The 26,123-nt window shown below is 45.0% G+C and overlaps 1 long non-coding RNA gene across 1 annotated transcript; it reads right to left on the bottom strand.

Moving 5' to 3' along the window:
- Positions 1–20,696: 20,696 nt before the first annotated feature.
- Positions 20,697–22,935, bottom strand: LOC115561673 (uncharacterized). The gene is made up of 3 exons (XR_003979952.1): positions 22,743–22,935; positions 22,219–22,618; positions 20,697–20,711 (listed from the first exon to the last, which is right to left on the bottom strand). It is a non-coding gene; the product is annotated as an uncharacterized LOC115561673 (long non-coding RNA).
- Positions 22,936–26,123: the final 3,188 nt, after the last annotated feature.

Below are 26,123 nucleotides of genomic sequence, written 5' to 3'. Positions count from 1 at the left end.
CTCCACTTAAGAGTCCGATAACATGAGGGTATTTGCCATCTTGGAAGCCTCTTGAGCTACAGCTGCTAGGCCAATAAAGCTGTTTTTATTTACTGAGGGGACAAAAGAAAAAGGTATTCCTCAGCACACTTTAGCAGATGATGAGGGGACATAAAAATGAGAGGGAATCGAATGCAGTATCAGTATTCCCAATAAATATCTGAAAAAGGCTTACCCTACAGGAGAATAACAGGGCTACTTCCAGAGGAAGACACAGCCAACAATGTTTATGGACCATCCCAGGAAGAACTGCACAATGGCCAGGGTCTCCTCCAAAGGACCCGCCTTCTTAGTGTTACTGCTGGTGCAGAAAATGTGTGTGTGCCACTATGTTGATAGGTGCTACATCAGGGGAGGAAGTGGGAGAGTTGGAAAGATCCTGTTACAAGATTTTTGGACAATATACATGTTATGTCTGTTTCTCTGATGATGAAGCAGGAACATGCAATATATCTTTTTTCAAATGTTTTTTTCTTTTGGACAATGCAAGGCCAATGTTGGCTGAGTGAACGCTGAGAGCGCCGAGTTGATATTAGGCGTCGACGGCCATCTGCTGTATCCTAATGCAGGCCTATCTGCCTCATGAAAAATGCATATTTATACACAGTATGTTGCTTTGTGAAAGGCCAGCAGATATTTCTCTTCTTGATAGCTTCATTTAAATAAACAGTTGGTCTTCGTCAGCGGTTAGTGATTGTAGTTACCGCAATGGATGCGAAACGGTGGGAAAATGGGCCGTCCTCGATAATCAAAGATACATTGCTTTTTCTTTCATTCTCTCTCTGTTTTTTTATGAACTTAATGCATTGTACTGTTTTCTCATGTTTGATCTGTTCAAAGTTATATCATAACTTCGAACAGATGTTATAAGCAAATAAGTTATCAGACAAATAAAAAAAAGAAATAAACATACTACAAATCTTAAAGGTTGTATAGGTGATTTGCTTTTTTGGCCATTTTTGCAAAATTACTTGAAATCCTTATCATAACCCGCTTACAGCCGCTGAGTTAGAAGTACTGACATGAAAATTAAACAAGTCAATCATCTGTGGAACGGGCAGGGCTCGAAAAACTCCAGCCAATCATTTCCATTGCCACCGAGTTGCATTGGACAGTAAGTACGTCAATCAAACGGTCGTACTGCACTCCCCCTCCCCCGCGCCCCGCGCGCGACCCCTTCGTGCAGTACTCGTGACCCAGAGCAAGCTCCTGTTTGTTGTTATCCTGCGGTAGCTACTGGAACTAGTTAATCCACATTTGGACCTAGCAGTAGAAGACAATTTCCATGGCAGACAAGACGCCACCATCCCCACCACCACCACCACCACCAGCAAAGAGAAGGAAAACTCTTTTTCAGAGAGTAATTGATAAAAACGCTGAAAGAGAAAAACTGAAATCAAGAATAATCCTAGGCGCTGCTTTCGAACGTTGGCGGCAACTGAAGGACGAGAAGGGTCTAAAAACCGATGCTTGTGTGGTGGTTGACCTAGTTTCAAAGTTTATACCGTTTATACTCGGTAATACCGGTGTGGAGACGAGTGTATTACTCGGTGTGAAAATGTCCACACCGCGGCAACCCTAGTGAAAACCAGGACTTCCAATACAATTATATGAAACAAACATACATTTTCTAAAAATAGTAATGATTTATGTGACCGTTTAATGTCTATAACATCTGGTCCAACCATTGCAGCGAGAACGTATTCTCAGCAGGGGGTGCTGGGAAAAAAAAAACTCAGCCTGCACTAGACTCGCAACTCGTTACATTGATAAAAAAAGATGTATAGCAGCGCAGCTCAATTACACCAGTGCATGCGCGGACAGTTGAAAATCGATCGTTCACATCCAGCTGCTCACAGAACAAGTTTAGCGCACCACCGCTACCCTCACACTTTTTCATATAACCTTTTTTCAGCACTAGGTCATATGAGCATTAAATAAATGCTGCGTCTCAAAATGCCTTGGACAGCAGCGAGGATGACTCGCTTTGCCACGGGCCGAAACAGTTCGGAGCGACCACAGCCAGAGCGAACACAGCGGGGCAGAGGAGTGTCAGGAATAGTCTTTGGTGTACACATCAGTAGGGCCTACTTGCACTACTGTTTAGTGGCAATGCAGTGTTTTAGTCGATGCCTTTTTATTTTCGTATATTATTTCAATGAATACAATTTATTTATTCATAAAAAACGGATCTGGTCTTCAAATCTTTTTTCCAAATATAGGTCGTCTTACAATGGGGTTTGTGTTTATATTCGGACCAATACGGTACAGCGGGCGCTCACATGACGTTAAGCATTTCCTGGTGCATAATGTGACGCTTCAGAACCTAAAATCCCGTTTCTCCCCGTTGACACGACAACACATAACCGGCGTTTTCAGAAATCTCCACTTTGGCCGGAGTTTTTAGAAATGATCGTTTTCTGTGATAAGACAGGGCCTCGGACAGGGGGTGTTGCAGCACCCCCAGCACTCCTACTTCCCGCGGTACTGGGTGCAACTTACAGCTGAATGTAGTGCCATGTTGTTAAACGAAAACCTACGCTAGCCTGGCTCGCTCTCGCGCATCTCTGTTCGCGCTCGTGCATGATTGCGCGTCCAGGTACTTGGAATGGGTGGAGTCAGAGTCAGCGTTGAAGGAGAGGGGGTAGGACCATTTGAGTTGTGTATTTTCAAAATCTGCTGGCGTTTCGCAAATCACCTACCCAACCTTTAAGGTAAGTTAAGTGCTTGAGTCTCGACACTTTAGACTGAGAATGTCTAGCGCGCAACTTGAATAAGCCATGTGCGATTTTACCCGGGCTCCAGCGCAACTTTCCCTACCAGGTGCAGCCTTAGGTAGCTTAGGACCATTCATACAGGGGCAAGCAAGAACGTTACCTTATTCTGTCCTTGGGAAACGAAAAAAAGGACAATCCGTTTCCACTGTTGGAGCAGTTTATCATTGCACATTTACAAGGCTTTTATTTTTTAAACTATCTTTATTTTCGAAAAAAATGGACAATGACAGATGAAATGATATTGAGCGGGACATTGACTGTATTATTTAAGGTTGTCATACCGTACCATGTATACAACAAATTGAACATTGAACACAAGAAATGGAACAAATTCCATTTGTACCCATGTACTTTCACCATACATAACTATATAAAAAATAAAAGTGCCTGCAGGAAAATATAAATACAGTACGCAAAAATTAACTTCAACGGAAAGTCCTCAGATTGTGCTTCAGCTTCAGATGCCATCAAGAGGGGTCTCTGGTCGTAATCAGTCGCAAGTCCGTCCCTGACCAATCAGCATTCATTAGCAGAATGCTAGCGTGTACGGCCAACAACGGCCCAAACTGTAAGAAATCGAAAGGACATAAGTACTCATTCATTTGACTTTTGAACTATGATCTATATTGAACTTGCGGCATCTACAATAAAATTTGCGATATTTCAACGACAAGCAGATGAAAGAGATATATTTAGCCGTCTAGCACCATTGACTCCCATTCAATCTGGACTCGCCCGCGATCACCCCCAGTGGATGTCTAATGGAACTGCAACCAAGATCGGTACAATGGGGCATATAGGAAGTGCCTAGGCTCTTCGTAGACGGCCTCTGGTGTGGGTGGATGTCTGCAGCCAGACTCTCTTGGGATTTTACACCTGCGCACTGAGCACAAGAGACAAGAACAAAAAATCAAAAAAAAGCAACAACTGCCATTTACAGTGCTGTAGTATTATTCGGATGTATGTATTTGATTAAATTGTTTTAATCAATTACATACAGGGTTCTTCCCATTCGTTTCGTCCCACCCCTAGTGCTGATATTGTAGTCGACTGGTCTGGACAGAAAATGCCAGGGCTGAATTTTTGTCCCAGTCCACTCCTGCAGATGGCCTAATGTGAGTGTGTCCTAAGATAGCACCATTTATCATTTGCGCCGGAACACGCCTCTGATTTTCGCCGACACACCTCTCAGGGCGCGAGTTTAGTGGTGCGAGTTTGCTGCGGGAGGAAAATCAGCTTTGCACCGGGTGCAGACTAGCAATGATACATAAGTTGGTGTAGAAAGTAAATTGTGCTGGGTGCAAGATAGACCCCAATGTATATTTCACCAAATGAGGTAACACACTGATGATTGAGCCTATATGGCTTACTGATTAAAGCCCTTGCATTTACATTATTAGGAATATGAACTGGGTGTCGGCAGCGACACTGTTTGAATCTATGGAAAATAAGAGACCATTATTCACAAAGGTGTTGCCAAAGAGAATGAAGCGGAAATTTGAGTTTTCCACTTTAGAGGTAATTTCTTACCTGATTTTGCATATTACTCCAACTGCATCTGACCACTACTCTTGTTTTTACAAAAAAAAAATGCATCCGCTTTATTGAGGGAAATGTGATTGAAAAGATATCACAGACCACCTTAATTATTACAATGGCAAAAAAAATTGCATTTGCATGAGAAAACTATGAATGTGTTATTAGGTCATTTGAGCTGACTCCCCCTTAAAGGTTGGGTAGGTGATTTGCGAAACGCCAGCAGATTTTGAAAATACACAACTCAAATGGTCCTACCCCCTCTCCTTCAACGCTGACTCTGACTCCACCCATTCCAAGTACCTGGACGCGCAATCATGCACGAGCGCGAACAGAGATGCGCGAGAGCGAGCCAGGCTAGCGTAGGTTTTCGTTTAACAACATGGCACTACATTCAGCTGTAAGTTGCACCCAGTACCGCGGGAAGTAGGAGTGCTGGGGGTGCTGCAACACCCCCTGTCCGAGGCCCTGTCTTATCACAGAAAACGATCATTTCTAAAAACTCCGGCCAAAGTGGAGATTTCTGAAAACGCCGGTTATGTGTTGTCGTGTCAACGGGGAGAAACGGGATTTTAGGTTCTGAAGCGTCACATTATGCACCAGGAAATGCTTAACGTCATGTGAGCGCCCGCTGTACCGTATTGGTCCGAATATAAACACAAACCCCATTGTAAGACGACCTATATTTGGAAAAAAGATTTGAAGACCAGATCCGTTTTTTATGAATAAATAAATTGTATTCATTGAAATAATATACGAAAATAAAAAGGCATCGAATAAAACACTGCATTGCCACTAAACAGTAGTGCAAATAGGCCGTACTGATGTGTACACCAAAGACTATTCCTGACACTCCTCTGCCCCGCTGTGTTCGCTCTGGCTGTGGTCGCTCCGAACTGTTTCGGCCCGTGGCAAAGCGAGTCATCCTCGCTGCTGTCCAAGGCATTTTGAGACGCAGCATTTATTTAATGCTCATATGACCTAGTGCTGAAAAAAGGTTATATGAAAAAGTGTGAGGGTAGCGGTGGTGCGCTAAACTTGTTCTGTGAGCAGCTGGATGTGAACGATCGATTTTCAACTGTCCGCGCATGCACTGGTGTAATTGAGCTGCGCTGCTATACATCTTTTTTTATCAATGTAACGAGTTGCGAGTCTAGTGCAGGCTGAGTTTCTTTTTTTCCCTGCACCCGTGCTGAGAATACGTTCTCGCTGCAATGGTTGGACCAGATGTTATAAACATTAAACGGTCACATAAATCATTACTATTTTTAGAAAATGTATGTTTGTTTCATATAATTGTATTGGAAGTCCTGGTTTTCACTAGGGTTGCCGCGGTGTGGACATTTTCACACCGAGTAATACACTCGTCTCCACACCGGTATTACCGAGTTTAAACGGTATAAACTTTGAAACTAGGTCAACCGCCACACAAGCATCGGTTTTTAGACCCTTCTCGTCCTTCAGTTGCCGCCAACGTTCGAAAGCAGCGCCTAGGATTATTCTTGATTTCAGTTTTTCTCTTTCAGCGTTTTTATTATCAATTACTCTCTGAAAAAGAGTTTTCCTTCTCTTTGCTGGTGGTGGTGGTGGTGGTGGGGATGGTGGCGTCTTGTCTGCCATGGAAATTGTCTTCTACTGCTAGGTCCAAATGTGGATTAACTAGTTCCAGTAGCTACCGCAGGATAACAACAAACAGGAGCTTGCTCTGGGTCACGAGCTCTGGGTCACGAGTACTGCACGAAGGGGTCGCGCGCGGGGCGCGGGGGAGGGGGAGTGCAGTACGACCGTTTGATTGACGTACTTACTGTCCAATGCAACTCGGTGGCAATGGAAATGATTGGCTGGAGTTTTTCGAGCCCTGCCCGTTCCACAGATGATTGACTTGTTTAATTTTCATGTCAGTACTTCTAACTCAGTGGCTGTAAGCGGGTTATGATAAGGATTTCAAGTAATTTTGCAAAAATGGCCAAAAAAGCAAATCACCTATACAACCTTTAACCGATTGTTCCATACAAATTGTTTGTTAAACGATTTAACAACTTCTACATCTGCTATTACTGTCGTTTTTTTTTTTGTAGGACTTACTAGGTCATGGGCTAATGACCTTGCACAGAGGGGAAACCATCTGCACCACTTGTCCTTGATTTCTATGCATTCACTGCTCTTCACAGATGGGTTTGTTTAAGCCATTGAATTTAATTTCTCTGCCCAGCAACACATTATAAGCTACACATGTTTGTTAAATGAGAAATATGGTCTAGGTCACATTGAAACAGTTATTATACAAACATTATACCAACACTGCAACAGGCAAGTTTATTCAAACATCACACTAACAAGAACACAATAAGAACAGTAACTAATAGTAAATATACAAAAAAATTAGAAATGATTTAAGAACACTGAACATACTGAACAGAGGCAGGGAAAAAGGACAGAGGAAGAAGACTTGTCCGTTGTCACAGCATCAAGGTCCTCCTCCTCCTGCCTCTTCAAGAAAGGAAGAGGCAGGAGGAGGAGTACAACAGAACACTGTGCTCTCTAGGAAATTGTCAAATCCAGGTTTCTATTTCAGGAGAAAGATAGAACAGATACGTGACCTTATAAAATGCAATATTCAGCTGAGTTTATTATCTTAGCCCCACCTTTTGAACGCAACTTTCAAATAACTTGACAAAAAATTACATCGTGAGAAAAGTGGATTCTGAGGGTAAAACCCCATAGGCTCCCATTCATTCTGGACTCGCCTGCGAGCGCCCCGCGTGGACAGATATTATTACTGCAACCAGTCCAGAAAACCGGAACTAACCAGCGAGTGCCTATTCTCCTCATAGTAGGCATGCCCACATGCTCCAGACATCCACCCACAGAACTTCCGCTGCAGACATCCACGCACAGAAACATCCACCAGCACACCGGAAATCTCAAAAAATGTAATTTAAAATCGGAAAATAAAATAAATCTGTTTACATAAATGAACGGGCGGAATCGGAAAATAAAATAAAATCGGGCGTTACGTAATGTGTTTACATAAATGAATGAAATATACGGTATTACGGTATAAAATCGGATAAACGCTTCCGGTTTTGGACAGAAGACTTGACACTCGCTGTTGACTTTAAAGCCCATGTTTCAACTTGAAGACCCCTGTGATGAACGTGTAGATAAATTATGTAGGAACTCGATTTGCGTGAAAGAATTAATCATAAATGTGCACTTAAAAAGTTTTTGAAAGAAATTGTGAGTAAAATTACTTCCGCGTCTCAAAAAACACTCTGACCAGACGTGACCGGAAGTGACGCAACGACAGGTAAACATAATCTCTTCATAATGGAGTCAGACAGTGAAGAGATTGCAGCAGGGGTTAATGTCAGCTCAACTGCGTTCACACCAAACGCAACATTTATCGCCCGTTCGCGTTGTCGCCAAAGTTTTGTCGTTCCACAAATCATAATCTGTCGCTGTGCAAGTTTTGTCGAATTTGTCGTGCCTCAACAAGATAACCACCATTGCATGTCTTTACCTTTTGTGGAAGAAGGAGAGACGTCGGAGGACCCGACGCAGTCTATTCATAATATTGTAATGACCACGGAAGAGGCAGTGAATGAAGTATTGATTAGCCAGATTTAATAGATAGGCCTACCTAATAAACCGTTGGAACACACAAGACCGGAAACCATAGCAACGCCGGTAAACAAACCCCGAGAAGCCCAATCCCTATGAGCTCCCCACGCTACGGCCATCCGGAGGTGCACAGGGCCCCGTTTCCCGAAAGCATCTTTAGCCTAAGTGGATCGCAGAGTGGGTCGTACGAGCATCGTACAGTTTTCACACCGTTTCCCGAAAGCATCTTTGGTAACGAACGTCTTGAAAACGCTCGTAGCTAACGAGTGCTCCAGGGTACTCGTAGGACGCTAAGAGCCTCGTTAGCCTACTATAGCCTCAGTGGCGTAACCAGCGGACATTCCTAGTATTGGATGCGTTTTATTATAACACATTGGTAATGGTGTATCACGTGCGTCTGAGCCTAATGTGGGCCATTATGTTCTTAGTTTGAGAGAGACAGTCCAGGAAATGTTTGAGCAGGCAGGGCACTTAAAATGTGTGAGAGAAAGTGGGGGGGATTTGTGCAGACTGACATAGGCTACTCATAAAACGTAGCCTAAAATAATGTAAAATAAAATAAAATAAAAAAATAATACAAATATTAATTATAAAAATATTTTAAAAAAATGCAAAGGAGCAGGCAAAAGGCTGGGATATGGTGGGCAGGGGTGGACTGGGACAAAAATTCAGCCCTGGCATTTTCTGTCCAGACCAGCCCACTACATTATCAGCACTAGGGGTGGGACGAGACGCACGGGAAGAACCCTGTATGTACTTTATTCAAACAATTTAATCAAGTACATACATCTGAATAATAGTACAGCACTGCAAATAGCAGTTGTTGCTTTTTTTTCATTTTTTTTTTTTCAAGTTTGTGTCTCTTGTGCTGCTGACACGAAATGTATGAAACCTGAGCAGGAAGTTACCTCCTGTGGTCGCTGCATCTCAAACCCCCATATCAACATATCTACAAAACCCTAGCTCATTAGTCCATGTAAATGTTTACTGTTGCTATGGCAACAAGAGACTGCTGACGTTAGCAGATGTTAGCTACCTTAGCTAAATCATCTGAACAATAATAATAATAATAATAATAATAATACATTTAATTTAGAGGCGCCTTTCAAGACACCCAAGGTCACCTTACAGAGCATATAGTCATCATACATTTTTAAAAAAAAAAAACAAGACATTGTGTAAAAATAAATAAACATAAGCAATAATAAATAAATAAAACAAAAACAAGACAAAACAAAAAAAACAACAACAATCAAAACAGTGATCAGTTAGACGTTGTGTGCGAGTTTGAACAGGTGAGTTTTGAGTTGTAACCAGCGGACATTCCTAGTATTGGATGCGTTTTATTATAACACATTGGTAATGGTGTATCACGTGCGTCTGAGCCTAATGTGGGCCATTATGTTCTTAGTTTGAGAGAGACAGTCCAGGAAATGTTTGAGCAGGCAGGGCACTTAAAATGTGTGAGAGAAAGTGGGGGGGATTTGTGCAGACTGACATAGGCTACTCATAAAACGTAGCCTAAAATAATGTAAAATAAAATAAAATAAAAAAATAATACAAATATTAATTATAAAAATATTTAAAAAAAATGCAAAGGAGCAGGCAAAAGGCTGGGATATGGTGGGCAGGGGTGGACTGGGACAAAAATTCAGCCCTGGCATTTTCTGTCCAGACCAGCCCACTACCTTATCAGCACTAGGGGTGGGACGAGACGCACGGGAAGAACCCTGTATGTACTTTATTAAAACAATTTAATCAAGTACATACATCTGAATAATAGTACAGCACTGCAAATAGCAGTTGTTGCTTTATTTTCATTTTTTTTTTTCAAGTTTGTGTCTCTTGTGCTGCTGACACGAAATGTATGAAACCTGAGCAGGAAGTTACCTCCTGTGGTCGCTGCATCTCAAACCCCCATATCAACATATCTACAAAACCCTAGCTCATTAGTCCATGTAAATGTTTACTGTTGCTATGGCAACAAGAGACTGCTGACGTTAGCAGATGTTAGCTACCTTAGCTAAATCATCTGAACAATAATAATAATAATAATAATAATACATTTAATTTAGAGGCGCCTTTCAAGACACCCAAGGTCACCTTACAGAGCATATAGTCATCATACATTTAAAAAAAACAAAAACAAGACATTGTGTAAAAATAAATAAACATAAGCAATAAGAAATAAATAAAACAAAAACAAGACAAAAAAAAAACAAAAAAACAATCAAAACAGTGATCAGTTAGACGTTGTGTGCGAGTTTGAACAGGTGAGTTTTGAGTTGTGACTTGAAGTTTGTAATGGTGTCTGATTGTTTTATGTGTGGGGGGAGGGAGTTCCAGAGTCTGGGTGCTGAACAGCTGAATGACCGGGCACCCATTGTAGTGAGTCGTGATGTGGGGATACATAGTAGTCCAGCAGAGGTTGAGCGGAGGGAGCGGGAGGGAGTGTATTCTTGGAGGAGGTCGCAGAGATAACTGGGGGCTAGGTTGTGGAGAGCTTTGTAGGTGAGGAGTAGGGTTTTGTATTGGATACGGTAGTGTACTGGGAGCCAGTGAAGTTGAATGAGGACAGGGGTGATGTGGTCAGATGATTTGGTGCGGGTGATGATCCGGGCGGCTGAGTTCTGAATGATCTGCAGTCTGTTGATGAGTTTGGTGGGGAATCCGGTGAGGAGGGCGTTGCAGTAGTCTATGCGTGATGTGACAAATGAGTGAACTAGGATTTCAGTGCTGGATTGGGTCAGTGATGGGCGGAGTCTGGCGATGTTGCGGAGATGGAAGAATGCAGTCCGGGTGATGTTGTGAATATGGGGTGCGAATGAGAGGGTGTTGTCCAGGATGACGCCGAGGCTCTTGACTTTGGAGGAGAAGGGTACTGGGAATCCATCGATAATTATGAGTGGAGCTGGGGTGTGTTGTGATTTAGTGAGGGTGGATTTGGATCCGATGAGCAGGGCCTCGGTCTTGTTTCCATTGAGTTTCAGGAAGTTCCTGCTCAACCAATAATAACCCATAATATCACAATTCGGCATATTTAAAAAAAATCAACCACAACTACCAACAGTCACAGCCCTTCAACTCTGTGCTAATATGTTGTCACAAGTATGCAGTTAATTAGGTCACATCACATTCAATGTAAAAGCGATTTGTTTTGGACATGTCTCAAAATGTAGCCTAGCTAGCCCCAGGCTAACCTTACTTAGCATATATGCCTCCACTCGCTCGTCTCCCGGCGCAGCAGCACCAGCTGGGGTGTAGACCCCAGCACCTAATAGGTCTGTACATTTTGAACATTTAGCAGCTTCCACCTCCAGATAGTCACAGTTTTTCAGCGCCACCCGGGCGTTTCTTACGCTTATCCATTTTCAGCTCCGTCCCGACTCCCACGACTCCGGCCCATGCCATGAGATCCAGCCCACCCTGGTTTCTGTTGTGATTGACAGCACTGTCAGGGCTCTCTGAGCCAGTCAGCCCATGATTGATTGACAATGACAAACATAGACCAATAATATGTGTCGATGCTGGCCCCACACTGCTAGCTCTCTGTTGCCCATTGGCCGGCCCAATTGGAGGGAATTTAGAGAGAGAGAAAAAAACAAAACATAGCGGACCGGACCGGCCCACATTGGGTCAACGGCCCACCGGGACGATGCCCGGTATGCCAGATGGCCAGTCCACCCTGAATCGGTACTTCGCATCTACTTCTGCAAGTAGCACTATGGAAAATGTTCCTTTGTAATTATAATACAATGAACCACTGGATGGAGGAGCTTCGATGACAACGTGTTTCCCATCCATTGCACCAAGGCAGTTGGGAAAAGCAAGGTGGCTGAACTCGGCAGCCATCTTCCTCCACTCTGCTGCATCTGGCCTGGGCATGTAATCAGCCAGAAGAGAGTTCAGAATCGCCTCACACACCTCGTTCACTATTCCAGCCGCAGTGCTGTATGTATGTATGTAAGTATGTTTCTTCACATAAAGCTTTAAACATACACAGTGTATGTTTAAAGGTTTATGTGAAGAAACATACTATATGTGTGATAAAATGACAATTGGTAATTCATAAATGTCTCTTTATATTCTCTGCTACCATCATCTCCTGTCAAACAGGTTTTCCTGAACTAATAGAAGTTCTTCTATGATATATGAGAGAGAGAGAGAGAGAGAGAGAGAGAGAGAGATTCGTCAGGACTTGCATTTCAATTAACAGTTATGCAGGTAGGTATTAGGGCTCTTTTGAGACTTAAGTCATCCTTCATGACAGATAAATTTGTTCACTAAGTGTCACTACGTCACAAAAAGTCTACATGGCTACAAATACTTGTCACTCAGTACACAGATACTGAGTACAAGTTCTGTTTGCTGTTTCTTGCAGGTCATGAATTTGGTGAGGAGTTTAGCTGCGGACGAGGAAGTAGGGCTATATATAAATATAACCAAAAATAGAGAATTTATATATTTTTTGTTTTTATCTATAGCTGTGTGAAAAAGTCTAATGTCTAATATGAGAATGCATATCTGTTCAAACCTGTAATTCATGTCTTAGACTTTTTCTCGCAGCTACAGATAAAAAACATTTGATTCTCTATTTATGGTTTTCACAATGACTGAGTCACAGTTGAAACAAATGAGTTTCAGCTCTAATGCTGCTACTGTTTGTAATATGTTTCGATTTAGATTATTTGTCAGGATCTTTTGTTTTTATTGTCCGAGTCTGGTTCTAACTAATGCTGGGCTTACACCAAAAGATTTTCACATTCACAGACTAAAAACTGCAAGAGAGAATTTAGCGTTGGATCAAGTCTGATATTTAACAAGGGTTTTGTAGATATGTTGATATGGGGGTTTACATTTCGTGTCAGCAGCACAAGAGACACAAACTTGAAAAAAAAAAAATGAAAAAAAAGCAACAACTGCTATTTGCAGTGCTGTACTATTATTCAGATGTATGTACTTGATTAAATTGTTTTAATAAAGTACATACAGGGTTCTTCCCGTTCGTCTCGTCCCACCCCTAGTGCTGATAATGTAGTGGGCTGGTCTGGACAGAAAATGCCAGGGCTGAATTTTTGTCCCAGTCCACCCCTGTTCATATATGTACCAAAGAAGTGACCACAAGAAGTGACCAGTGTACAAGTCTACCTTATTTTTCATTTCTTTTATCAATTCATCATCCCTCCAGACTGAGCTGACGCCAAACTGACGTTAGCATAAGCCAACCTACCTAGCGTAAGCTAGCTAGCAGACATTCACCTTCTTAGTCGATATATTTCTCGAAAAATAAACAATCCCTTGTCCAGTTTGGAGCGGGTTGTTGTGGAGTGTTGTTCGGTAAGTCTGTGAACGTCAGAAAACGTGACTTTGGGTACATTTACCAGGGATGTTGTGAAAGTGAACTGCCGGTCCTCCATCATCGGCTCCCCAGAGTGATGAGTGTTTCACCGGATGTCACAGTGCCATAGCTGCCAACTCTCCCGTTTTTCCCGGGTTTCTCCCGTTTTCTGATCCATCTCCCGCCGCCCTCCCGTTTTGTCATTTCTCCCGGTTAACTCCCGTATTTCACGATGTCCAAACTTATTTTATTTATAATCAAATCAAAATGTGTGTCGAATGTTCTAAAGTTGCCAGATCATGTATCAAACGCAAGCATGAGAGGCAACGCAAGCGTCAGCCAATCAAATGCATTTGCAGCAAATACGACAGCACAGGCTGTAGCCAATCAGATCACGTCTATGGTCACTTCTCAAGAGCGCAGAGCTGACCTGCTAGAAGTTCTTCTATGATGCGAGAGAGAGAGAGAGAGAGAGAGAGAGAGAGAGAGAGAGAGAGAGAGAGAGAGAGAGAGAGAGAGAGAGAGAGAGAGAGAGAGAGAGAGAGAGAGAGAGAGAGAGAGAGAGAGAGAGAGAGAGAGAGAGAGAGAGAGAGAGAGAGAGAGAGAGAGAGAGAGAGAGAGAGAGAGAGAGAGAGAGAGAGAGAGAGAGAGAGAGAGAGAGAGAGAGAGAGAGAGAGAGAGAGAGAGAGAGAGAGAGAGAGAGAGAGAGAGAGAGAGAGAGAGAGAGAGAGAGAGAGAGAGAGAGAGAGAGAGAGAGAGAGAGAGAGAGAGAGAGAGAGAGATTTGTCTTGACTTTGTGATTTTATTACGCAACTTGTTTTGTCCCAGATTGAAAGAAAAGTGAAGATTTTCATATTGATTATTTTAATTTCAAACATCCGCATATCTTTTGAGTTCAATTAATAGTTATGCAGGTAGGCCTTAGGGCTCTTTTGACACTTAAGTCATCCTTCATGACTGATACATTTGTTCACTAAGTGTCACTACATCACAAAAAGGATACATGGCTAGATATACCTGTCAGTACACAGATACTGAGTACAAGTTCTGTTTTCTGTTTCTTGCAGGTCATGAATTTGGTGAGGAGTGTAGCTGGCTGGCTTCTCATATGTGTATAGATACATGTGCAAATACACATATATGAGAATGCTTATCTATTCAGACCTGTAATTCATGTCTTAGACTTTTTCAAACAGCTAAAAAATAATAATTAAATTCTCTATTTATGGTTTCATAATGACTGAGTCACCGTTAAAACAAATGAGTTTCAGCTTGCTGCTACTGTCTGTAATATGTAGATATTACAGACAAATATATGCAAATAATTATATTTAGATTATTTGTCAGGATATTTTGTTATTATTGTCCGAGTCCGGTTTTAACTAATGCTGGGCTTACACCAAACGATTTTCACAGTCACAGACTAAAAACTGCAAAAGAGAATTTAGCATTGGATCAAGTGTGATAATTAACAAGGGTTTTGTAGACATGTAGATATGGGGTGTGGAGATGCAGCGACCACAAGAGATAACTGTTTTCTCAGCAGCACAAGAGACAAAGACTTGAAAAACAAAAACAAAAAAAGAAACAACTACTATTTACAGGGCTGCACTATTATTCGGATGTATGTACTATATTAAATTGTTTTAATCAAGTACACAGGGTTCTTCCCATTCATCTCGTCCCACCCCTAGTGCTGATAATGTAGTGGGCTGGTCTGGACAGAAAATGCCAGGGCTGAATTTCTGTACCAGTCCACCCCTGCACACACGCACGCGCACACACACACACACTGTGGCATCCCGCCCCTTAAACCTCGGCCCGGGCGTGGCCGAGGTACAGTGGTAGACGGCGTGTACCGCCGTCACCCACCAGACGGCGACCGAGAGCAGCCCTCTCGCCTCCCCAATCAGTGTGATTGGGGGACACCTGGCCGGTGGCAGGGGAGCCATGTTAAAAGGAGGTCGAGGACAGACAGGAGGACAGCACGGCAGCGACACAGAGATAGAGGCTCACGGAGACCCTATAGGAAGGATGGAATGATTGTGTTCCATGTGTACCATTATAGCCTGTTGCAATAAACGCCGCGAACGGCTTTAAACCCTGTTCCCCGTGTGATTTGTACCTGGAACCCGACCCTCCAAGGACCAGGTTACCACAACACACACACACACACTGTGAAAATGAGCCTCCCGACTCACTTCCAATTCGGAACGTAGCGGTTTAGGACGCAATGAAGGTCTTTGAGTAGGCCGCAAAAATTCAGCAAGCAGCATAAATTAGTTGAAAAAAACTGTGATTTATTTCCCATGCTTGAAAAGTGAAATGGCCACAACACAAAATACTTTGATAAACAAAACAAACAAGAAAAGTTCCCTTAATCTGAACATGTACCAGCCTCACGGCAAGCCGTCTCTCTATGCCTCCACCCCCTTGAAAGCAGAAAATACCGGGCTTAAATAAAGCCAACCAATTACACAAAATGGTAGATACCAACTGCCATGGGGGTTCACCGACCCAAGTACCACAATACATTTATATTTTATAACGAAATCATAATCAACCAGACACTTCATTGCATATCTCAACAGTTTGCATCTTGATCATAAAGTTCACTGTTGCACAAATGAAAAATAGCATGATAATTAAACATAGAAAAATAACGTCCCCCCCTTTACAACCAGTCATGTTCCTGCATCCCCAATCAGGCTATGATTAACTTCCAGGTGCTCATGTTCGGGAAAAGGAGGGCAACCTTTTCACATTTCCCTCCACCTCACGAGGCTCGACACTGGGGTGGCGAGACAAGAAATCGGCCACCATGTTCTGCTTACCCGCCCTATACTGTACATGAAACTTAAAAGGTTGCAAAGCCAAAAACCAACGAGTTATGCGCGCATTAGTGTCCTTCATTGTACCAAGCCATTTCAAGGCTCTATGGTCTGTTTCTAGCACAAAGTCCCGACCCAAAAGGTAGTAACGAAAAGTGTCCAACGCCCACTTCACCGCAAGGCACTCCAGCTCAATGGCTGAGTACCGTGTCTCTCGGGGAAACAGCTTACGGCTGATGTAGGCCACCGGCCGCTGCTGTTCTCTCTCCCCCTGAAGTAGGACTGCCCCCAGCCCAACTCCAGAGGCATCAGTCTGTACAGTCCATGGCTTTTCAAAGTCCGGGCTCTGGAGCACTGGACCACTGCAGAGCGCTTCCTTAATGTCCATGAAGGCTTTCTGATGTCGCTCCTCCCACGGAACATTCACAGACCCCGACTTCCTAGTCAGGTCCGTGAGTGGCGCCGCTCTGGTGGCAAAGTCCGGCACAAAGCGCCGGTACCACCCAGCTAACCCCAAGAAGGACCGGATAGCCTTTTTTGTCTGGGGCTGTGGACAGTTGCGGACGGCCTCAATCTTGTCCCTCTGAGGCTGGATCACCCCACACCCGACCACATGCCCCAGGTAGCACACCTCCTGCTGAGCGAAGGCACACTTCTTGGGCTGGACAGTCAGCCCCGCCTGATGGATGCGCTGGAACACCTCAGCAAGATGCTGCAAGTGCTCTGCCCAGGTGGTGCTGTAGACAACAATGTCGTCCAGGTATGCCCCCGCAAAGGCACCAGTCCCCTCCAGCACACGGTCCATTAGCCGCTGGAATGTGGCTGGCGCCCCATGCAGGCCAAAGGGCATCACCGTAAACTGGAACAGTCCATGGGGTGTTCTGAAGGCTGAGTAGGGTTTGGCCTCCTTAGCCAGAGGCACCTGCCAGTAGCCTTTTCTAAGATTCAGAGTGGAGATAAAATGCGCCTTCCCCACACTCTCAATGAGGTCCTCCAGTCTGGGCATGGGGTAGGCGTCAAAGTGCGACTGAGCATTGACCCGGCGGAAGTCGATGCAAAAACGCATGCTGCCGTCCTTCTTTGGCACCATGACCACAGGGCTACTCCAGGCACTACTGGACCGCTCAATCACACCCAGACTCTGCATCACCTGTAGCTCCTCCTGGAGAGCAGGTAGCAGACGCTCCGGGACCCGGTACATCCGCTGCCGGACTGGAGTGAAGTCCTTCAGGCGGATGGGATGTTCTGCCAGGGAAGTTTTCCCGGGCTGTTCACTGAACAGACCATCAGGGATGATGGCCCGTAACTCCCGCTGCTGTTGTGCGGTGAGGTGGGCAAAATCCAGCTCCCCAGCTGGACGGTCAGTTGGGAAGAACTGCTCCGGGGTGTCTTCCTCCTCCCTCACGGCTTGCACCAGCAGCTGCTGCATTCGCGGCCGCTCCCTCTCGTGCCACTCTTTCAGCAGGTTAACATGGAACGCCTGCCGCTGTTTCCTCCTGTCAGTCATTTCCAGCTCGTAGGTTGTGGGCCCCAACTTCCTGCTGATGCAGTAGGGTCCCTGCCATTTGGCCAGCAACTTGTTCTCCTCTGTAGGCAGGAGCAGAAGAACTCTCTGCCCGGGCTGGAAGGTCCGCCGCCTTGCTGACTTGTCATACCAGCGGGTCTGGGTGTCCTGGGCGTCCTGAAGGTTGTCCCGGACTAGGCTGGACATCTCCATCTTCTCCCGCATGGCCATGACGTAGGTGAGAATGTCGGTGGTGGTGGACTTTGGTGACTCCCAGGCATCTCTGAGGAGATCAAGAGGCCCTCGGACCTGCCTGCCATACAGGAGTTCGAAAGGCGAGAACCCTGTAGAGGCTTGAGGAACCTCCCGGTAGGCAAACATCAGGTAGGGAAGCCACCGGTCCCAGTCCTTGCCATTAGCAGCCACAAACTTCCTCAGCATCCCCTTCAGCGTCTGGTTGTACCGCTCAACCAGGCCATCGGTCTGGGGGTGGTAGGGAGTGGTCCTAATTCCCTTTATACCTAGCAGCCTATATACCTGCTTAAGGGTGTTGGAGAGGAAAACTGTTCCCTGATCAGTTAGAATCTCCTGGGGAATCCCTACTCTGGAGAATAACTGTAGGAGTGCAGGGGCAATCGTTCTGGCTGTGACCTTACGTAAGGGAAAGGCTTCGGGGTAGCGGGTAGCGTAATCACAAATTACCAATATGTATTGGTGGCCTGTCTGTGTGCGCTCTAGGGGTCCAACAATGTCCATCCCTATCCTGGTGAATGGCACTTCTATGATGGGGAGGGGCTGAAGTGGAAAAGGTCTAACCTTCTGTTTGCTGAAGAGCTGACAGGTAGGGCATGTTCGACAGTGTTTATGTACATCAGTATACAAGCCTGGCCAATAAAATCTGCTGGCTATCCTCTGCAAGGTTTTCACATTACCCAGATGACCAGACCACGGAAGATCATGTCCTAAACTCAGGATCCTTGACCTTAAGCCACAGGGAACCACTAGCTGCTCAGTACTATCACCCTCAGGTTGATGAAATAGCAAGCCCCCACGCACAAAGTAATACTCCCCACTAAGTGCTTTTGCCCGGCCTGTGCTTACTCCCTCAACCTCAGTAGCCTTCGCAAACAGCTCTTTAAGGGACTCATCCTGCTGCTGTAGCTCTTTTAGATCACCCGGGATATCCCATCTATCCTCCCCCGCGCTAGGAACAGCTTGGTCATCTACCCTAGACATTGCTTCAACTGTGCCAAACAGCTTCTCCCGTCTACGTTGACTGCGACTCTTTGGCTCCCTGACTCTCTCAGGTGGACTAATCTCTTCTTGTCTAAAAGGCATGACATCTAAAAGTGTCTGGGGGTCTGACTCATCACCCAACGCCCTCTTAGTCTGAGCTCTCGTAGCAACCATACTCACAGGCCGCGTAGACCGCACTAGTTCAGGCAAGATCGCGACATCCTGACCTAATACCACTGAATGGCTCAACCCTTTAACTATCCCAGCTTTAAGCCTATAGGTTTGGTCATGCACTTTTACCCATATATCCGCGGTGGGATACTCATGCTCATCACCATTGACACAGCATACCCTGACTCGCCCACCTCTCAGCATGTCTGGCTGATCCACCAGAAAGGGGCGCACCAGGGTCTGGGTGCTGCCAGTGTCAAGAAGAGCCCTGACTGGTCTGCCATTAACAGTAATGTCAATTATCTGCACTCTACCAGCACACACAGTTTCTACCCTAAGCTCAGGCACAACACATACACCAGAAAATGTACCTCTCTTCCCTGGGCAATCCCTGGCTAGGTGACCTGGCTTACCACAAGTGTAACACGCAAAGCTGTCTCGGTTGGTGAGGGTTCGGGTTGTAGAGGTGTCTATGGGTCGAGGTGTTGTGGAGTGTGGTGTGTTCGGTTGAGGCTGATGTTGTCTGTGGCTTGGGCCCCTACTCTGCTCGCTATTTCTAGGACTAGCTCCACTCCCATAACCCCCAGACGTACCCGTCACCACAGGTCTGCTGGAGCCTTGCACGCGGAAGTCCTTTGGTCCCAGGCGGGCAGCCAGAAAAGTGTCGACCAGCTCTGCGGCTCGGTGTCCTGTTTGCGGGTCGTGCTCCTTGACCCACACCCGCACTTCTGTGGACAATGAGCGCATGAACTGCTCCAAGATGAGGATCTCCTTGATCTCTTCAACTGTCTTGCCAGCCGGTTTAATCCATTTGTGGAATAAATCCTTAAGTCGGTTGTAGAACTCTCTCGGGGTCTCCCCTCTCTCCATGTTTGGATCCCGGAATCTTTGACGGTAGACTTCGGCATTTATTGCATACTTCGCCAAGATGGCTTCTTTGACCGGGAAGTAGTCCATCGCATCATATGGATCCATGGCCACATATGCGGACCGCGCTCTGCCCGTCAGATAGGGCACAAGGAAGACAGCCCAGTCAGCTGGAGGCCATCTGTAGGCTGTAGCCAGCCTCTCGAACGTGGTCAGGTACTGCTCCACATCATCCCCTTCGGCCAATTTGGGCACGGCTGCCCTGGTCCAGGATACTGGGGACGGTGCTGCTGGGTGCAGTGGAGCTGCCGGCGGCTCGTCGGGTGGTGCTGCAGGCGGCTCGGCGGGTGGCGCTGCAGGCGGCCTGGCTGGTGGCGCTGCAGGCAGCCTGGCTGGTGGTGCTGCTAGCGCTGCAGGGCCCGCTCCAGCCCCATCACCGCTTCTCCGGTCCCGCCCCAGCTCATCATGGACGTTGTTGAGCTGCATTTGGACACTCTGCCACCTCTGCTCTTGCTTGAACGCCTCACGCTCCTGGGTCTGCAGGGTCTTCTGTAGGAGGCTATACAGAGATGATAGGTCCAGCAACCCGGGGTCTCTTCCTGTGCCAGCATCCTCCTCTGGCTCACCTCCCACGGCTCCTTCTTCCTGCTCACCCGGCTGGACTAGGTCATCCAGTGCGCGCCGTCTGACTGGCATCGCTCGTCGAATCAGAGCCCGAATCAGAGCCCGTCTCGTGGCGCTCCAGGGGGCGCCACGATCCCACCACTGCCTCTCTATGCCTCCACCCCCTTGAAAGCAGAAAATACCGGGCTTAAATAAAGCCAACCAATTACACAAAATGGTAGATACCAACTGCCATGGGGGTTCACCGACCCAAGTACCACAATACATTTATATTTTATAACGAAATCATAATCAACCAGACACTTCATTGCATATCTCAACAGTTTGCATCTTAATCATAAAGTTCACTGTTGCACAAATTAAAAATAGCATGATAATTAAACATAGAAAAATAACGTCCCCCCCTTTACAACCAGTCATGTTCCTGCATCCCCAATCAGGCTATGATTAACTTCCAGGTGCTCATGTTCGGGAAAAGGAGGGCAACCTTTTCACACACACACATACTGATAGGAGAAAGTAGAGGGAACAGCGCAACATATCAACGAAGCTACAGCTCTTTTTAACAGCAGGAGAACCAAACGGTATTCAAACATCTGTTTAGCATTAAAGTTCCTGCCTGTGTGGGAGGGTGGAAGGTGGAAACTTGTAAATATGGGGGGGGGGAAAAAAATGAGGAACAACAACATAAAAGCACACTAAAACAGTACAGTTTGCATCTTGGTTATCTAGCAGCTTTTATGATATACGTACTGCTAAAGTCTTGTGCTACTGCAAAACCTTCCAGTGTCTTTAGAGTAGTAGGCCTATCCGTTCAGACTGAATGTCTGTTATAACAGAGCCAGTAAATTCACACATTCTTCTCTGCCAGATCAGAGACATGGGCTGCCTCGGGGGCTACACATAACTGTGTGTGTTGCCAAGCCAACAGGCCGGTGTAGGATTCTATGTAATTGCCCCTAGATTTTGAGCATGACCTTAACCACACTGTTCTGAAAATGAAACGTTTTAAAGTAGGCGTCCCTGAACTTTAATAACAAAAAAAGGTAAACAGTCTGTGACATTAAAAGCTAGTCACAGACCTATGACTTTATAACTTTAACATGTAACCATCAGACATATCTTGCAAATTCAATTCCAAGTCTTTCGTTATAGCAATGCTTTTTTTTGTTTTAGTGATTTTGCTCATGCAGTAATTTGATTTGAAGTAAATACAAGCACAAAGTGATTTAAGAACAAAACAAGTCATAATTCTCGACTACTCCTCTCATGGATTGTTAACTTTTCATAGCTTTGAGGCAGTGCCAGCCTACAGTCGCAATAAAACAGCGATCCCACTCCCATCCTACTACCCATCCCCCCACACACACACACACGCACATCCGAGAATGCATGCCTGCACATCCTGCTGCACATGCTAATAGACGGCTTTTTGTTTTGAGCTTTAAAAAGCTTTCAGTGCCATTGTAACAATCTATATCTGTAGACCCGGACACACCAGAAAGTGGAGACTCGAATGCAAATGCCAAAAAAGTATAGATCATGTTAAATATGAATATATATCCAACTACAGTCTGTATGAAATGTTTTATCCGAATTTTAACCACATCATTCTGATATCTTAAGTTACGCAGTACCTCAACTGTGTGCAATTTCTTCCACATTTCTTACCAGGGGTGTGTCCTGCGGTTGATTATTCTGTCTTCTTTAATGTTGTGGACTTAAATAAATGATCCATCATCCATAGGATAGGGTATTTATTGATGAACAAAAAGGAAGACATTTTTGTTAACATTTTTGGTAGTTCATTGGATTTTGGAGGCCTAATCCAGCACACCAACAGATGTTTCCCATCAATGGATCAGCCAATTATGCACAGTATTTCATCATTTCCAGAAACATTCCAACAACATGAAAATAATCATTTCTGGTTGCTATTGACGACTTTGAGAACAATAAAAATGATGATCAGAATTATTCCACAGACGAGTCCAATCACATTAAGGGTCCTTGCTGTCTTAGATGCGTCTTGGGCTACAGCTCCTTGGCCAAGAGCATTCGCATTCTGTGCCTGTTGGGGCAAGAAAAGGTCGTTCTCAGCACACTCAAGTAGATAGATGTTTGGGGATCAAGTTTGATAAGATAGATTTGCATGCAGCATTGAAAATCGCAAAATAAATCCAAAATAGTCTTACCCTGCAGGAACAGACAATAGCAGCGATCCCCAGAGGTAAACAGCAACACAGAGTGTTAAAGATGGACCATGCTAGGTAGGAAGGCGCAGAGGAAGAAGTGTGTCCCTGCTCCATTGTGGTACTGCTGCTATGTGTTAGAGTCAGTTCAGGATGCTTCAAAGTGGTGGTGAAGAATGCGTTCATGACACATCTGGTAGGGTTAAATAACCCAATGTAACCCCTCCCCTAAAATAGGGGAGGGATTTTAACCCTCATAGGGTGTTCGTGTTTTTGTTACACAGGAGGTGCTGCTGGGTCTGGTGGACCCATTGCCTTTTAATTCAACATAATCAAGCTTTTTTTTTTAAATACTCACCAGATGGTTACTTCATCCCAATTGCAAGTAATATAAACAACACATGTGTTAAATTGGTCACTTTACCTTTGTTAAATCACATTTATGAATAGAGGTGACACTCGTTTTTGTTTCTTTTTGTATTAAAATGCAACAAAATAAGGAAATGCCTCATAAAACAGGCATAACTGGGAAATAATCAACATCATTAGAAATTGAAACATACTCAATAACATCTGTCTGAACAACACATTAAAGCCTTTGACCACGGCCATTATACGTATATCAGACTATACCACACATGAGGGGCAGAGTCTCACTGTATGTGTATTGCATATGTATTTTTTGCACTGGTTGCATGTATATTGTGTTTTTCTGTCCATCATGGGTCCACACACTTCACAGCGTTTCTTTTTGGCTGACGGGCTGGTCCTACATCTGGCTGCTTGCGGGTTGTTCCTGGGGCTGGCTGCTTGCGGGTTGTTCCTGGGGCTGGCTGCTCACGGGATGGTCCTGGGGCTGGCTGCTTGCGGGTTGTTCCTGGGGCTGGCTGCTTGCGGGTTGTTCCTCGGACTGGCTGCTTGCGGGTTGTTCCTGGGGCTGGCTGCTTGTGGGGTGGTCCTGGTCCTGGCTGCTTGCGGGTTGGTCTTGGGGCTGGCTGCTTGCGGGTTGTTCCTGGGGCTGGCTGCTTGCGGGTTGGTCCTGGGGCTGGCTGCTCGCGGGTTGGTCCTGGGGTTGGCTGCTCGCGGGCTGGTCCTGGCTGCTCACGGGATGGTCTTGGGGCTGGCTGCTTGCGGGCTGGTCCTGCCTGCTCACGGGATGGTCCTGGGGCTTGCTGCTCGCAGGCTTGTCCTGGCTGCTGAAGGGCTAGTCCTGAGGCTCTTTTACGTTTCGGAGCTGGCTGATGCTCATCCTCCTCTTCAAACTCGGTGTCAGACTCTGAAATGTTATCCTCACTTTCCGAAACTATTTCCTCTGCATCACCATCAAAACCCTCTGTCTCTTCAAATATCAACTGTAAGGCAGTCTGAACAGAGAATCGCTTTGCCATCTTGATCACTTGTGGTATGGAACCACGCTGACAGAGCTTTTTTATAGTGTCAGGTCCCCAAGCTTGATAGTGTTGGGTGCTCCAATTTTGCAACCTTGTGCGGGAACAGTGGGTGCACACTGTGGGTGCTCACACCAAGGGCCCCATTCACCTGCTTTACTCTTTCCCCCTCTCTCTTTCCCTCTCTCTCTCTCTCTCTCTCTCTCTCTCTCTCTCTCTCTCTCTCTCTCTCTCTCTCTCTCTCTCTCTCTCTCTCTCTCTCTCTCTCTCTCTCTCTCTCTCTCTCTCTCACACACACACACACACACACACACACACACACACACACACACACACACACACACACACACACACACACACACACACACAGAGGAAGAAGGGAAAATTAGGGTGCACAGAAGCTATGATTTCCACACTTAAACTAGCTCCGGGTCCACTGGACCCGAACACCCTGTGTGTAATATAAATGTGATGGGGGGGTATACAGGGGGGGGTCAAAATCTTTTCTGATTCATGTTCCTCGCAGAAAATGAGCCAAAGCCAATGAATCTTAGTTAAAAAAAATAATTATTTGTATCACTTTTATAAAGCTAAAAACTGAAAACGGGTCCCACAGACCCAAACACCTTATAAGGGTTAATGATGTATGGTTAGTTTTTCTGATTTGGTTTTAAATCTGAATATTCAAAGAACGAACCATACATGGATTCATCTTAACATGTATTGGAAATTTCTTTTTTCTTCTGTTTCTTCTACTTCTCTCTCTATTCGGCCCCTCTATTATTCATTAAAACATTAAAATAATAGACCACAATCATTTTCCTTTTTTAACATTTGGAAACGCCCAGCATTAAAGATCAACAACATTCACCAGCTTTGGCCATTCAGTGAAGTACATCTGACAGAAGAGGAGAATAAGGCTAAAAGAAGGATAAAAGCAGCATATGGAAGATCTGGCGCAATCAATGGATTTATTATGTAGTCTGAAACAATGAGGGGTGACACATTGCTTCGGAATTTTAGCTTGGCTACAAAATATATTCTCTGGAAGGAAGAAAATACTCAATGAAATCCATTTGGTTAACCACTGCAACACGGTGTTTACCACTACACATAGCTTTCATCTCAATAACTGCATTGCATCACAGTGAAATGGAATTTCCATTCTGTTCTGTTCCATCAACCCAATCTAAACAGTGCATAGCTGTGTTTCCCAAACTTTTTTCTGGGGAACCATTTTGTTCAGAGACAAACCATCGCGACCCAATAGGCCTTATATTTTGTATTCGTTCTTGAGAAGAACGAATTTGTAGACAAATTAACATTCCTGACAATTTTTACTGCCATTTCCGCATCCCCTTATATATGATCTTAAATCTTATACCAGCCATTCAGAAGGGATGAATAAGAACTTAGTTTTATGCACGTGTTATTGAAAACATAATACACGTGTTAAATACTTGATCAATTAGACATTTAGGCGTATATAACAGGCTACCTCATTATTTTTATTTCCTCATCTGTAAAACAAACAGAATGTACGCTATCCTTTCATACTAGATTCAATGTTATAAGTAGGGCTGTCAAATTAACTCGTTAATATCGATTTATTAATCAGAGAAAATAATGCGTTAAAAAAGGTGAACGCAGATTAATTGCACTTCTATAGTGCCCTTTGACCCGGTGCGTCATTTGCGTTGAGACTAAATTGAGGCAGACGAGAAGACGCAGCTCGGCCCCGTGAACGGAAAATTCAAGTTTAAAGGGGACATATTATGAAAACAGCACTTTTCCGGGGATTTGGGGTGTTGTTGTGGGTAGATGGTGCTCCAACACGCATACAAACTTTGAAATAAGTCCGTACATGATTGAGTGAGTTACGCATTTCTGGAAGCAGCCTGCCTCCAGCTACCAAAACAGCGAGTCAGTTTCGGCGCCCCCTCCTACGTAGGAAGGGGGCACATTTGAATATTACCTCCCACTTCCCCACTCCCCT

The sequence above is a fragment of the Gadus morhua genome, chromosome 16, assembly GCF_902167405.1.
Source record: "Gadus morhua chromosome 16, gadMor3.0, whole genome shotgun sequence".
Taxonomy (NCBI): domain Eukaryota; kingdom Metazoa; phylum Chordata; class Actinopteri; order Gadiformes; family Gadidae; genus Gadus; species Gadus morhua.
Note: the sequence above shows the minus strand (reverse complement) of the source record. Positions and strands in the feature narration are given on the sequence as shown.